The sequence below is a fragment of the Molossus molossus genome, unplaced genomic scaffold (genome assembly GCF_014108415.1).
Source record: "Molossus molossus isolate mMolMol1 unplaced genomic scaffold, mMolMol1.p scaffold_m16_p_5, whole genome shotgun sequence".
Taxonomy (NCBI): Eukaryota; Metazoa; Chordata; class Mammalia; order Chiroptera; family Molossidae; genus Molossus; species Molossus molossus.
Genome location: NW_023425388.1, coordinates 7,202,303 through 7,217,432, shown reverse-complemented (window position 1 = coordinate 7,217,432; position 15,130 = coordinate 7,202,303).

The following is a 15,130-nucleotide window of genomic DNA, read 5'->3' as shown; positions in this document are numbered from 1 at the left end:
CGCCGCCACCCTGAGCCGCCAGGAGCCTCAGCGGCAGCTCAGGTGCCCAAGTGCGCGCCCCGCCCGAGACGTCACTTCCGCCCCGCGCCCCTCCCTCGCCGACCCCGCCCCAGGGGCCGGGTCCCGGCAAGACCCACCGAGGGACGCGTGGAGTCACTGCGTCCGCCCCGCGGTGCGCGGGGGGTGAGACGGCTCCGGTGCAGCAGCTGTCGCGCGGACGTGTGTGTTTAGATCACTGTACAGTCACAAGCAGATGTAGGAAATAATTCAGTCTGCCATGTTTTCCCCAGTAAAGTAAAGGAAAAAAGTATATTACAACCAGGATACAATCCACTGATCTTATTCAGATTTCCCCAAATGTACCTGTTCTTCTTTGCCTGTGTTAATAACTTGTATACAGTGTTATCCCCTGCGTAGATTCGCGTCTTTACATAGGACATTCCATCAGGCAGTGACCCTCCTGTGGTCCCTTTATAACCGAACTCCCAAGCCCTGGCCATCACGAATCTTCCCACTATTTCTTAAACTGTGGTGTCTTAAAATACGTTGCACTCAGAAGGCATCTAGTGTGGGATCTTTTGGAATCGACTTTTTCCACTCAGCATAATTCCCTGGAGTTCGTGTGTCACTTTTTTACACCGAAGTTTTCACTTTGGAAGTAAATTTTTTTATGATCCCAACAGCAAATCTAAAGTTGTTCCAAAGACGGTGGGAGTTTCCCATCCTTTCCTAGAAGTGTGTTTTTTATGTAAAACAGATCTCTTGAAAAGGAAAGATGTTTTTCCAACTTTTCGGGGGGGGGGGGGGATTCTCCGCCTGAATATGTCCCCCTCTTGGAAAGATATCTGGGTCAGAGGTTGAGTTAGAGTGATTGCAAACTTTCACACCCAAAAAACACTCATTCCTGTAAGACTGTACAGTGAGCAAAGGTTTATTCTTAGCCCACAGAGATGAATAATGAAGACAGGATGGGGAATTAAAAGAGGAAGCATTTTAATGACATTAACTGTATTTTTGCATTAGTCACCCCAGAAGAAGAGGTTGATCCTAGCCCTTACCTACCACCTGGCACATGATAATCTTATTTCACAGCCAATAACTGAGCCCCATTTCTGCTTTGTAAACAGTCCACTGCCTCCCCTCCCCCACTAGGGCTTCCCTTTGAAGAGTACTCATTGGTGGGAACAGGACAGGGCTTGTCCCCAGGCCTTTTAGGAAGACCAGGCTGCCACATCCTTTCCACAGGATATCAAAATTGATCCCCTCGAGACTGGAGTGCAAAATGGTTATTTCAAGCTTGTCTGTAGCAAATGTAACTAAAATTTCAACTAACATTTGAAAAATAATTGGGATTTTGAATACATAAAAATAACTTGGAAGTAAACAGTCACTATTTTGGTGGGGAGAAAATGAATTGACTAGAAAATAAGTCGTTTGAGCTGTTTCCTGAGTTCAGCTCCTTTCCCCAGACTCCCTTTAGAACAGAGTCCCGCCTGCATGACGTCCAGCAACACAGGTGACTAACAGTTTACACCAGTCTAGTAATAAGACACATTTGTTTTATTTTATGTAATCATCTGCTTGCTTCCCTTGACAAATATTTATGGATTATGTGTTGTAGGCTCAGCATTGGGCTCTTCCACCAGGAAACCAGCGATCACAGAAGGCTTGACAGCCAGCCACCAGCTGCAAGGGGAGAGGGGACAAAGGTCATGGCCAGTGCTGGGTGGGACTGGCCGGCTCCTCCTCCAGAACTGGCTGTTTTCCTCCCACAGGCCACTCTGAGGGTCAGTTTTTTAACCTGTCAAAGTCCCTTGAAGGGATTGTGAAAACAAGCAGGGTTCTAAATCCTGTGGGATTATTAGGAGAGTAATTGTTATTTATGTTAATGGACATTGGTCATTGGCAGGTAAGGTGACATTTCCAAGTATAAAAGTAACTTACAGTGGCAGTATTTTCATGATTATTTTAGCATTGTTTATTTTATAATTCTAGGGGGTAAATTTTCATGGTTACTCCATGGCCATCTAAAAAACCCCAAAGAGAGTTTAGGTATAGATAGAAGATATTTTCCCATTTTGACAGAGAACACTTGGTAGTACATTAAGTTATGAGACTAAAGTGTCAAAAGAGAAGGAAGTATTTAGTTTTATTTTGCTGTGCAAATATTTAGCATAATAAATGCATAGCAAGTAGCAGAGACAAACTAGGTGAAAAGATTTAAAATGAACACAGCAAATCATTTAGTTGAAATGATTTAAATAATGTAAAAGGCACAAAATATAAAGATGTCATTTTTTTAACTGAAGATGTTTTATTACTTGTAACCTTTAAAATAAATCCTAACAGTAGTTGTATATGAAATTATGCATATACAAGTTAACATTTAAAGCTTTCAACGTTAGCTTTAAAATATAATGTCTTACAGAAATACTAAATAAGACCAACTGAGTATTAAACTGAACTTTCCATCTTAATGAGCTGTAACTATTTTCTTAATAAACAAACTTATCCATAATTTTATAAACATTCGTATTCTCCAAAGAGCTCACTAATGTCAAGAATTTATGTCAACAAAAACCTTTAATCAAAGCATAGTTTCACTTTTAATACATTTTAGATAAAAACAAAAGCTGACCGAGTTAAAGAAAAATATTAGGTGAATAATAGTGCAAGTTTTGCATCTCGGACGTAGGATGTGGCTGTCATGAGGATGAATGTGACCACGTCTGAGAAGTGCCAGGGTAGACCGTGCAAGGTGATCAGCAGGGAGGGGGACACCGCAGGGGCCGAGGGCCTGACTCGCAGACGAGCGGTAGCTACCCCGCGGGGAAGGCGGATGAGGAGCGGAGGGCGGGCGAGGAGGGAAGTGCCAGCCTCGGGGTCTGCGGGCGTTTTTCCGAAGAATGTCTAAGTCCGCGTCCTCCTACCTCGCCCCAAGGACCGCGCATCCCAATAAGCGCCTCTGTCGTCTCAGGCCCCGGAGGTGCGGGCTGTGCCATGTAGCACCACGCGCTGACCCTGCGAGCCAGGCGAGGGCTGGGAGCTGCCTCTGTCCCGCCGGGGGCACTGGACCGACCTGGAGACCAAGGAGAAGGCAGGTGCGACGACTCTCCTAGATGGTCCCGCCACCGTGACCCTGGGAGAGTTTGCGGGTCCCTGAAAGGGGGGATAGGGGTCCCTGCTCAGGATGGCCGTGGGCTCCAAGGAGACGGCGTGCCTGGTGTATAGCGGGTGATAACAGTGCCGGTTGTCGCTTCTAGTGGGTGTGCGGCCGTGTGAGGTGTAAACCCATCTTTGTCCTCTTCAGGGTCCCCGGAGCAGCACAGCCCTCTTGGCGAAGGGCTCACTTCGGTCCTGCAGCCAGTCTGGGACTGACCGAGGTCCCGAGCCCGGGAGAAAGCCAGGCCTCTGAGGTCCTCCCGCTAGACCAGCCCGCGGGGAAAGGGCACCGGAGGCCCCGCCCCTCACCCCGCCCCTTTCCCCTCCCCCACCGCCCTTCCAAGTCCAGCCCCCTTCTGCCCGGCAGGCTCCTCCCCAGAAAAGAGGCGTTGCTCTCCTAGAAGGACGACTCCTGCTGCAACTCGTAGAGCTGCTTTTGAGAAATTCCTGCATGATCTGAATATTATTTGCTCAAAGAACATACCTGGCTCAGCGCCGCATTCTGCATTCATTAATTCTGAAAAAGTGATTTGGGCGAACAGGGGACCAGAAGCACAATCCCCTGGGGTCTGGGGAGAAAGCCTGGGGGTAGGAGTGGGGGACTGGCTCCATCATCTAGCTTTTCTCAAGCTAATATTTATTTTAACACAAACCTCCCTTTTCAGAGGCACCTCTCTGACCAGTGGTCCCGCATCTGTCCTCCTGGGTGTCTTCCCATAAGATCATTTGTTCCCTTTGTTCCCTGCCCTGGAGACACAACGTCTGGAGCTCGAGGTCTCGTGCAACGGGGTGGCATCAAGCAGATGTGTGTTGGGTTATACTTGCAAAGCTATTCTACATGAGCTGAGCAGATGCTTGTGGAGTGACACTTACCGCTCTGCAGGTCCTCTGCCCTTCATCCTAATCCTGGTCTTTATGTGTTAATCCAGGCCCCCCCTCCCTCGCTGCTGCTTTCCTCCGTACCCCTGGGTGATCTTGTCCAGGCCACTGCCTCCGTTTCCATCTACTCAACAAAGACTCCATGTTTATATATCCAGACCAGACCTCTCTTCTGAGCACCAGACCCAGAAATTCAGCATGGAGGTCTCAAAGTCACCTCAGCACATTTGAGATGAGCCTATGCTTTATACCCCCAAACTAGTTCTTTCCAGAGACCCCCCATCTCTGTGCATAAGCCATCTTCTATTCCGAAGGCCAGGATCCCAAAAGCATCTGCAGCACCTCATAAACCCTCCATCCCATGAGATCCAGCCATTGCCAACAGCCCCATCCTAGACCTTGGCAAGAGGCAGGCCTGGCCTGGCCCACACTCCAAAGGGCCCCCGTCTGGTCTTACTCATCTACATGGGGCGAGGAGGTGCTCACTGTCCTAAATCGAGCTCTGGGTACCTATGACCCCAGAATTTCCAGCCCAAAAATCCCCAAGCCCACACTCCCACCCCTACATGGGGTCATCATCCAGGGGGTAACCCCACTGCTGGGGTGAGTGCCCCAAGGCCCAAGGCGTGGCCAGAGGAAGCCGTCTGCAGGGGACACGGTGGAGCTGGGATATCCCAGCTCAGAGAATTCCCATTGGAATCTGGCCCCCAAGTTGTTGTGCGGCTGCATTTGTCAAAGCAGGAGGACAGGACACACTTTATTTAACGTCTTGTTAACTTGATGTAGAACGTTCAACAATTTAGACAGGTGGCACACGGGCCTCAATGTGTACACTTCCCTGGCAGAAATGTCACCACAGTCTGGTCACCAAGACACTAGCTCTTTCCTCCCTAGCATCTCTTGATGGAACTCTGTTTCACATGCCAGCCCCTGGCCTAAGTCACCGTCATTTCCAGTCGGGGTCAAACACAAATCTGACCTCCTTCAGTATGGAAATGGGCCTGTCTCTCTATCTTTATCCTCTAGTCTCTGCTGCTCTGGGTTTTCTGGCCACCCTTCCCCACCCTGCTTCTCCCAGGGGTTGAGGCTCCCCAGGACCTTTGCACAAGCTGTCCTGTCTGTCTGGAAAGTACAGCTGATGCTTGGCTTACTCCCACTCAGCCCACCTCTCTGTCTCCCCCAAGTCCCGGACTCAGTCAAATTCCTCTGTTACAAGCACACATGCCTGTGGCTGGGTGTATCGTTGTGTCTACTGGGGGGCTGCTGGTTAATACCTGGCACCTCCCCCGGCAGAAGCACTTGAATGACCCCCCCACACACACACACCTGTCCAGCTTCACTGACCATCCCCCCTCTCCTCTGTTCCAGCCACGTTGGCCTTTTTGTTTTTCCAAAACCCAAGCATATTCCTTCCTCAGACCCCCCGCACGCGTGGAACTTCCTTCTGGGAGACTTCGGCCCTCATGCTCTGCAGGTCACCCTGCCTTTTCCTCTCTCTGTTCAATGTCACCGCCTCACATTGCCTTCTGAGGTGACTCACCTAAAACAGCACCAATCCAGCCAACTCCATGCCACCCTCTCTGCTGCCACTCGCCTTAAAACTCTGGTGGTTCAGTTACTCAGGTGAGGCCTGCTCGGGTTGCCTGCAGAGCGTCCCCATGGTGCCCGGGCGCTACAGCAAGTGACCCCTCAGAGGTTTCCAAACTGCCCCCTCCACACACACAGGGCACCCTCAGTGTGTTGAAAGTTCTAATCCAGGGCAGGTGGAGCAAGAAAGGGCCCTGTACCCTCACACGCCCAGGAACGCCCTGGGAGGCATTTTATTTTCCGTGGGGGGCATGGGCCTGGGCTTGGAGCTGACGACAAGGTTGTGCACTCTGGGCTATGGAGCAGAGTCAGACCTCATGCCATTACTGCTGGTCTTAAGTACGGTGGGGACTGGGCCATCTTATCTGCCGCTGGGGGTGAGGTCCAGCAACAGGTAGGCAGCTCCTTTCAGCATCTGGTGATGACCAGATGTCAAAAGCCTGTCGGGAGAGTCTAAATACAGAGCGGTGCTGGGACCAGAAAGTGACCCACAGCCCTGGTTTACTTTTACAGAACACACGGGGAAGATCTGACCACTTGAAGTGCCCACTGGGAACAGCTGGTCAGCCTCCCTCGCCCAGAGCTCACAGCCTGAGGGGTGAGTGGCGGGGATGGTAGACCCCCAATCCCTCGCTCTGGAGTGATGCAGCTGCAGAGCTCAGAATGCTAAGGCCCGAGGCAGCACCAGGAGCTGGAAGAGGCAGGAAAGACTCCCCACCTAGAGCCATCAGAGGGCGCATCTGGATGTCAGCCATTGCTGTGGGAGAATACATTTTTGTTGTTTTAAGGCACCGGTTACTGGCACTTTGCTACCTGCTACGGCAGCCCCAGGAAACTAATGTACCCACCCAGATCAGCCTCTGTCACGGTAACGAGGATCCTTACCTTATCCCAAATCAGGAGACTGATTTTTTCTGTGGCCACTGGCCTGCTCCATAAGCTCATGTGGGGTCTGTGTTGGGTGACTTTATGTGCCAACTTCTGCCATTGATGGCCTTCCAACCGAAATGCTGGCTCTCCTGGGTCTCTAGTCTGCCAATTCCCACTGCAAAGCTTGGGACCGGTCAGCCTCCAAAATCGCACGAGTCAGTTCCTTACAGTAAATAAACAAATAAGCAAATATGCGTCCTATTGTTTCTGGTTCTCTGGAGAACCCTGCCACATTCAGAGCCTTAAAGGTTTCCTGTTTCTCCTTAACCCTATTTTCTAAAGCCAGCCAGTCATTTTATTGCCAAACTGGTAGACTTGCCTTTTTGCAGGCTCTTCCGTGGTTTATATTTCATTTGGGGTTTTAAAAAGACATTTCTAAGCCGCTACAATGAAAACTGATGCTGCTGTTCAAGGTCAGTGGATGCGTAGTTAGGGCGTGAGTCTTCCCTTGTCTGGACACGTCCTCTGACAGACACGGTGGAGAAGTGAGGTTTTCCCTTCTGGCAGCTGCGCTGGGCTGCACTAAGGTGTGTGGGGGTCGGGGTGTGTGTGCGGAGAGCTCAGCTTTCACCGCCTCTTCCCAACCCCACCTGGGACAAGGCTGCCCCTCCCCTCCCCCATCCCACCGCAGGGCTGTCCCGCCCACCTCAGGACTGGGCACCTCGCTTACCTGTTGCTATGCCAGTGGGGTCCCTCCTATCGCTGCTCCAGATCTGACATCGCCAGCCAAGACTTTTCTAGCCAAGATGTCTATTTGGAAAGGAATTCTCCTGGGTACTTCTCACACACACCCTGGCGGCTTTGCCAGATTCTCAAGGGAGCGGTTCCACCAGGTGGCCACCTGCCATCTGTGGGCTGAGCATGGAAACTGCAGCCATGGCCCCTGGAGATCAGGACGGCCCACCAGTGAGCCAGCTGGGTCCCAACCACATAGTCACTCCACTGTACCTGCTCTGTGCCAGGAACAGCCCTTGGCCCAGATGGCCCTGCCCTCCTGGGTCTCAGTCCCGGCCTCAGGGAAGTCCCAGGTCCCCAGCCCGAGGGAAGCAGACAGCAGGGTGCAGCGGGGGCGGCCATGGCAGGCCAGGCCTGCAGCGCGCTCGGTTCTCATGCCTCAGTATCCTCCTCTGTAGACGAAGAGGGTGAAACTAGGGTCCCTACCTGACAGCATGGTGAGGGTTAAGGTGTGGGGATAAGGTAAGGCTTCCTCGCAGCGGTGTCTGAGTGGGCCCTGCTTGCGTGTCAGCTCTGACTCCTTCTTCTTTCAGTCTGGGCTCTTTCCAGACTGTCGGCAATGCACCAAAAACAACTAATCTGCCACTAATCTCACCTGGTGTATTTTCCCACAGAAGTAGACAAATAAAAATTACATTCAATGAAAGAGTGAGCCATAGGCAGTTACATAATGAGCCCCATTTCTGTTAAAATGTTTACACTTTGTAAAAGCAAAAGATTGGGAGTAACCCAAATCCCCATTGATGGGGCATTGGGTAAATTATCATCACTCACTGACATGAAGGAATATTATGCATCCATGAAAAATGAGGAAGATCGTCTCTGCAGTGATCACAGAGGTCCCTGTGAACAGAGTAAGCTAGAGGGAAGCTTAACTGTACATTATCATTTATCCAAGACTAGTGGGAACTAGAAAGACAGCCAGCTATCTATCTGTCTATCTGTCTGTCTATCTGTCTGTCATCTATCTATCTATCTATCTATCTATCTATCTATCTAATCTGCTTCTATTTTAAAAGTAAGCATTGAGCCCTGGCCAGTTTGGCTCAGCAGTTGAGCGCCGGCCTGTGGACCAGAGAGTCCCAGGTTTGGTTCCTGCGAGGGGCACGTACCACACACACACACAAAAAGTAAGCATTGAGAGACTAACCCACAATATTTTGAAGATACCTGTGGGGATGTAGAGTAGAAGAACCTGGGATGAGAACACATCTTTGTTTTATAGATTGGAACCATGCAAATATTTTACGTACTTATACAACAAATCAACTTTTAAAAAGCAATCTCTAAATAGCGGAAATAAAATTAGACAAAAGGACCAAATGTGCATCCATTGGGTGGCCTGACCACCCAGAGCCATGCCAAGCGGCTTGAAAACAGGGGAATTGGGAAGTCACTCCCAAAGGACAAAAAGAACTCTGAAAAGGGAGGCAGAGTCCTGGAGCTTTTCCAGTGATCACATGATCGCACTGCGGGTGTTGTCTCTGAGGACGGGTGGGGATGTGTGATGCTCACACTGTCGGGAGCCCTGGCACAGGGAAGGGAGAGTTTGGGGCAAGAGGACAGGAGTTGAGGAGCCCTGAGCTTGAGGGGGAAATGCTAGCCCAGAACAGGCAGCAGCAGCAGAAATGGATAATGCAAACATGTTGTAAATTGGACTAGTCATCCGTTGTCATCTAAGTACATGTCTGGGGGACTACTCTGTCTTCCTCCTCTGTACCTTCTACCAACGAAAGTCCCATTTCTACCAAAGTGACATTGTTTAAGGCAGCTACCCTGAGGCCATTCTAAGAACAAAGGGCGAAATGTGCTATTCAAAGTTCACGTACAGTTTCTTAAAATGCCAACCACCTCCCCGACTGATCAGTTATTTCCTCCATAAGCAACAATGAGATGATCATGATTTCTTATTTTTTTTACTATGAATTTTAAAGGTTAGCAAAACATATTCACTTTTCTAAAGCTATATACCATTTTAAAGTTATTAAACCGAAGAACCAAGTTCTACATGGATCTAATAAAATAAGTTCTGCAGAAATCAGGGTTTTCATCCGACTCCCCGTCAGAGGTCTGGTAGGTGCGCGCAGTAGGGTCACCCACTTGGTCCCGGCAGGTGAGCCGGGTGATGTTCCCATGTGCTCACGTCCAGAGCGTGGGCTGCTCTGAAGCTGGAGGGCACTCAGATGAAAGTGACTTTAATTAATATAATCTTTCTATTCTTTGCAAATACGTCTGTGCTTTGTGACTACTCATTTCATCTGTAATTTAAAGCTTACATGAATGATGCATTATTTAAACACTTAATTTCTTGAGGGAAAAGTCAATATTCATTACTAAAGACCATGGCTCAGATGAAAGATATATCCAGTGGGAAGCAGGAGAGCATCACAGGTATGACTGGAGAATAATGAAAAAAACGAGTTCATTTTTATCAAACTTTATCCTCAAATTGCCTTTCCTCCTAAGGTTAATGTACTTTTCTTTACGTGGTGTGTGCGTGCGCATGAACCAGGGATCTCCACTCAGCTGCACCGAGCACCCCCCAAACACAGATGGATGTACCCCACACCCGTCGTTCACCACACCGAAGACCCGCACATTCTACGCCCTGGCATTTGAAGGCCTCTGGGGAGGGGACAGGTGAAGCCCATGGGCCCACCAGCCAGCCCTACCTGTGCCCAAAGGACCTTCAGCGTTGGCAGAGTGTGAGAAGAGGCTCCTGCATGAGAGGCAGAAGACGATCAGAAAACGGAGACTCGGGAGGAACAGTGACGGTTCAGACACAGGGGTTGGGGCGGGGGGGGGGGGGGGTCCAAAGCCCAAGACCAGTGTGAAATCTCAGAGGAACAGATGAAGTTGGAACAGAAAGGCAGGGCGGAAAGAGGCCCGGAGAACCAGAAAGAACTCAGACATTAACACTCGATAGTCAAAATTAAAACTTTTAAAAAGCCAAGGATATCTTCCACAGATTACAACTAAAGGCAAAGGGATAAAAATTGGAAGGAAATGCCCGGCTGGTGTGGCTCAGTGGTTGAGCATCAACCCATGCACCAAGAGGTCATCGGTTCAATTCCCGGTCAGGGCACATGCCCAGGCTGTGGGCCAAATCCCCAGTGAGGGGCGTGCAGGAGGCGGCCAATCGATGTTCTCTCTCATCGATGTTTCATCTCTCTCCCTCTCCCTTCTTCTCTCTCCAAAATCAATAAACAAAAAAATTATTTAAAAAATGAAAAGAAATTGAAAGAAAAACTAAGGTAGTTCAGCAGAAGACCAACATCCAAGTAGCAGGAATTTTAGAAAGAGGGACGATGAGAAGGTGGTCATCGCCAGAGAAGGACACAGGCCTTTCCCAGGCTCACGAAAGCACCGAGCCTCCTAGGACCTACGGCGTGTGTTTCACATGGATGAAAGTGAAAATCAGTAACGAAGAAAACAGGGAGGGAAGGCGGTGTAGCACCCCATCTTCTCACACCCTCGTCTCCTACCTTAAGGGTGCACCTACCTTAAGGTATCCCTGTGATATGATTTCATTTCTCTGGGTGCAGACCTAGGAGCAGAATTGCTGAACTGTTGGGAGAGGTATGTTAGCTTTAAAAGATACTGACAAACAGCTCTCCAAAGACATCGACCCATTTTGATCTCCCACCAGTGTTTGTTATATATTTATATACAAGCATACACGCACACCTATGTGCACACACACACACACACGTACACACATTCATGCACACATACACATGCATATATACAAATACACTGCACATACATATACACACATACATGCATATATAAATATATACAAATACATATAATACACATATATATCCACATGCACATATATATACATTAACTTTGTTTAAAGACAATTATTTTAGATAAATATATACATATTTTATAGATATATAAGTAAAATATTTTATATATATTCATATACACATATCACATCTAAATATATACATATACAATTGCCTTTTAACAAAAGTAAAGACTTCATGTTTTAGAGCTGGTTTTGGCTACAGGAAAACCCCAGAAAGGACGGAGCTCCCAGAGACCCCCTCGTCTCCCAGCTCCCGCACCTCCACAGGTTCCCCCATTATTAACATTACTAGTGTGGCACTTTGTTATAGTTTATGAGCCAATATTGATAAATTATTATAAAGTAATAATTTCAAATTAACATTTAAATGAAGTAAACTAACATTAACATTTAAGTGAATTAAACATTTAATATATGTGAATGACTTTTTATTTTATTTTTCATTGATTTTAGAGAGAGAGGAAGGGAGAGGGAGAGAGAGATAGAAACATTGACGAGAGAGAACATCGACTGGCCACCTCCTGCATGCCCCCCACTGGGGATCGGGCCCACCACCTGGGCATGTGCCCTGACCGGGAATCGAACCGGCGACCTCTTGGTGCAGGGTCGACGCTCAACCACCGAGCCACACCAGCCAGGTGTGAATGGCTTTTTAAAAAGGTTCTGTTTCTCCTCGTGTTTAGATCCATTTTTAAAGACTTTCACGTTCTGCGGAAATCGTTTTTCTACAACTAGCTGGCCTCGTGCACAATTCCCCAGTGTGCAGAGAAGGCGGGGTGCGAGCTGAGAAGGAGCGGGGCACACTTCACCTGGGAAAACATCGACAGGGCGCGTCAGAGGAGATGGGGACCGTGTGCGTGCCTGTTCCCCAGCCCTGATGCACCCAGGTGCAGCGTTCAAGGGGATGTGCGAGGGCCCGTTGACCACTGAGTCGCTGGTTCGATTCCAGCCAAGGGCACATACTTCGGTTGTGGTTCGTCTGCGGCCCTGGCGGGGCCGTGAGGGAGGCAGCCAGCCGATGTGTTTCTATTGCATCGATGTTCCTCTTCCTCCCTCCCACTCTATCTGATAATAGGCAGAAAAATATCCTCTGGTGAGAAATTTTCTTTTTTAAAAAGCATGATTTAGTATCACATATATAATTTTAGAATTATATATATACTGTTTCCAGTAAACCCTAACTACTTGCAGCGTACCTAGGACATGTTTTAAAGCACTAGTTAAATATTTTAACCTACAGCCGCCATGGCCCATATTTCGGGGATGGGCTCTTCAGCAGTAGTTGGGGTGAGAGTTGTGGCCCCTCCAATGCTGACTTCCTGTCCCCGTCCCATCATCGGCGAGGGAAGGCCCGCCTGGAGGGGCAATACCAGCTGGAAGGGGCTCTCCCTGGCAACTCAAACGTGCAGGGAGAACGGGGTGCCCCACACTGCAGCTGGGGGCAAGAAGTTGCAAATGGGCATAAGTCAGAGGTAGGAATAGAGAAAGACAACAGTGATGAACCTTACATTTTTCTATGCTAAGCTATTCAGCATCAAACCATGGGCATGTGCCAACAAATAAAATCCATCATTTAAAAAAACAAAACAAAAACTCATTACAAGGAAATTCAGAATATTAGGAGTCAAAAAATTTTTTTAAAGATGAATTTTTTACCTGCTCTAGGGATTCAGCTCAGTTTCTCTTTCCTTGACTATGTAGTCTCTAACCAAATTCAAAGATTTGACTTATTCTTACCCTTTTCAGAGTAGATTACTACATAGTTAGAAAGTGGCTTTCTTGTGTTGAAGTCTAAAATCTCCACAAAGTGGTCTGTGCTTAGAGGAAATGTACAAGGAACTCGCTTAGCATGCATTCTGGCCCGGCTCCAAAGCGCTCTCTTACTGGCCAAGTATTTGCTCCAGTACTGATAATACGTGCTCTAAAATTAAACGTGAACTCATCAGTCAAGTATGGTCTGATGAAAGATTCGAGATTCTTAAAGGATAGAATTCATCATTTCCCTGGAAATCTATAAGCGACAAAAGTCAATAACAATAAAGCCCATCATACAAAGCGAAGAGTTGAGATGGGAGGAATTAAAATAAAATAAAATTGCAATTAAAATTTTTAGATATAAAATCACAATAATCAGCAAATATACTTCAGAAGACATGCTTACCTATCCTCTATGTACTAATGTTAAACACTCATTTGCAAAGATATATATTAAGTGAATATTACAGATAAAAATCTAGTCTAAAATGCTAACTGATAATCTTGAACTTGAGGTGTGTGTGAGATTGTGTTCGAGTATGTGTGAGTGCGTGTGTGATGGGGTTACATAGAAGAAAATATTTTTCTGTTTCAACGGATGTTTGAGAAAAGCTTCCTACGAACAGGGCCCCCATATTGAAAGCAGAATCAGGCAGATTGTATTATGGGTCCTGAGAGCCCAGCCATGGACTATGTAATCTTACAATTTGCTACATACACATTCTCCCCATTTAGAAATGGAGAAATCAAGGACATTCTGGCCCTTTCTAATGCCATAGGAATATTTGGGACCAACCAGTTTATAGTTTACGAGAAAGGGTTGCACATCAATACAAAATTAGGAAAGGTTCCTAAGAGTTAATGCTTCACAAGAATAGTGCCAAATTCTTTTCGTGCTATTGTATCCAGAGAGCCCAATGTCACCCTGATTCCTTACATAATCCGAGACTGCCCCAAATTAGTCAATACCAAAGAAGTTTGTCAGCCATAAATCACCCAAAGTTACGATAAGATATGAAAGACAAATGCCTATGAAGGCATCTTTGATTTTTGATAAGATGTCTTTCCTTGTTCCTATATCCAGAAAAAGATCTTCAATAGCATAAAGATGTCAAGGAATTCGTAACCTAGGAGGAAGCTATTCATTGGATGGTTATCCTAAAGTAAATGCATTAGAACACTAAAGAAAAAAAATTATTCCTTTAAATGAATTTAAAACAATAACCATAGAAAAAGACACCGTTCCTTTTAAAATATTCTAAACCTTTCTAAAACCTTCCATTTCTGAACTTCCATTTTTCCTGGTCTTAACAATAAGTGATACGTGTTCTAAACCTACAAAGAGCTTCAAATGAAAATATAATACTTTGAAAAAGCACTTCGACCAAATCACACGCGATTTCACAGTGGCTGCCGAGAGGAAGGTGAGTGCCCCCACAGAGGCATCTGCCTGGGTTCCAAGCCCATTTGCCACCAGCATTAATGTCCCTAGTGTGAGACTTCATTGCACAATGACACCATGACGTCGATGTCACAGTATTGTCAACTGGGTTCAACTCTAAAAGAAGTTATTAAAGACTAAACTGCAAATTGAGTGATTATCTGCCAACCGTCCAGCACAGTCATAGGTCCTCTTTACAAACACAGAATCATCAGCTAACTTCAGATTCAACATGAAGTACCAATTCATAGCATACGACTGTGATTCAAAAACCGTCAAAGCTTCAGACTTTGTGTCCTAATGGAATTCGACCATAAGGAAACACACACACACACAATATTGCAAGAATATTTCATTTGTTACAAGAAAAAAGAAAAAAAAAAAGCAATTGACTTACTGTCTTCTGGAATCTATTGTTTCACAAGATCAAAAACCTGTATTTTTGGGAAACATTCCTGGACAAGAAGGGCAAGCCAGAACACTGTCCCGAGGGTGTGTCCCGAGCAGGTGCCTGCGACTCTCCTTGGCCCGACCCTCAGGGCGAGTCCTTGCAGATTCTAAGAGGGCTCTTTCTCGGCTGGGGCTGGGCCGTGGGCTAAAGGCAATGTTTCCTTTTGCAACGCAGCCCCAAAGTGAAAGGAAGATGATTAACTTGAGAAGAATTTGCAGTCTTTGTCTAGTGGAGCCCGCTGTTCACATCAACTTAAAGGAAGAGAAACGGAAGGCATGCGTGGAGCATGGAGGGGTTCGAGCCGCAGGGCCTGGAAGTGTCCTTCCCCGTCTGTTATGATGGGACTGGCATGACTGAAACGGTCACTGCTGGT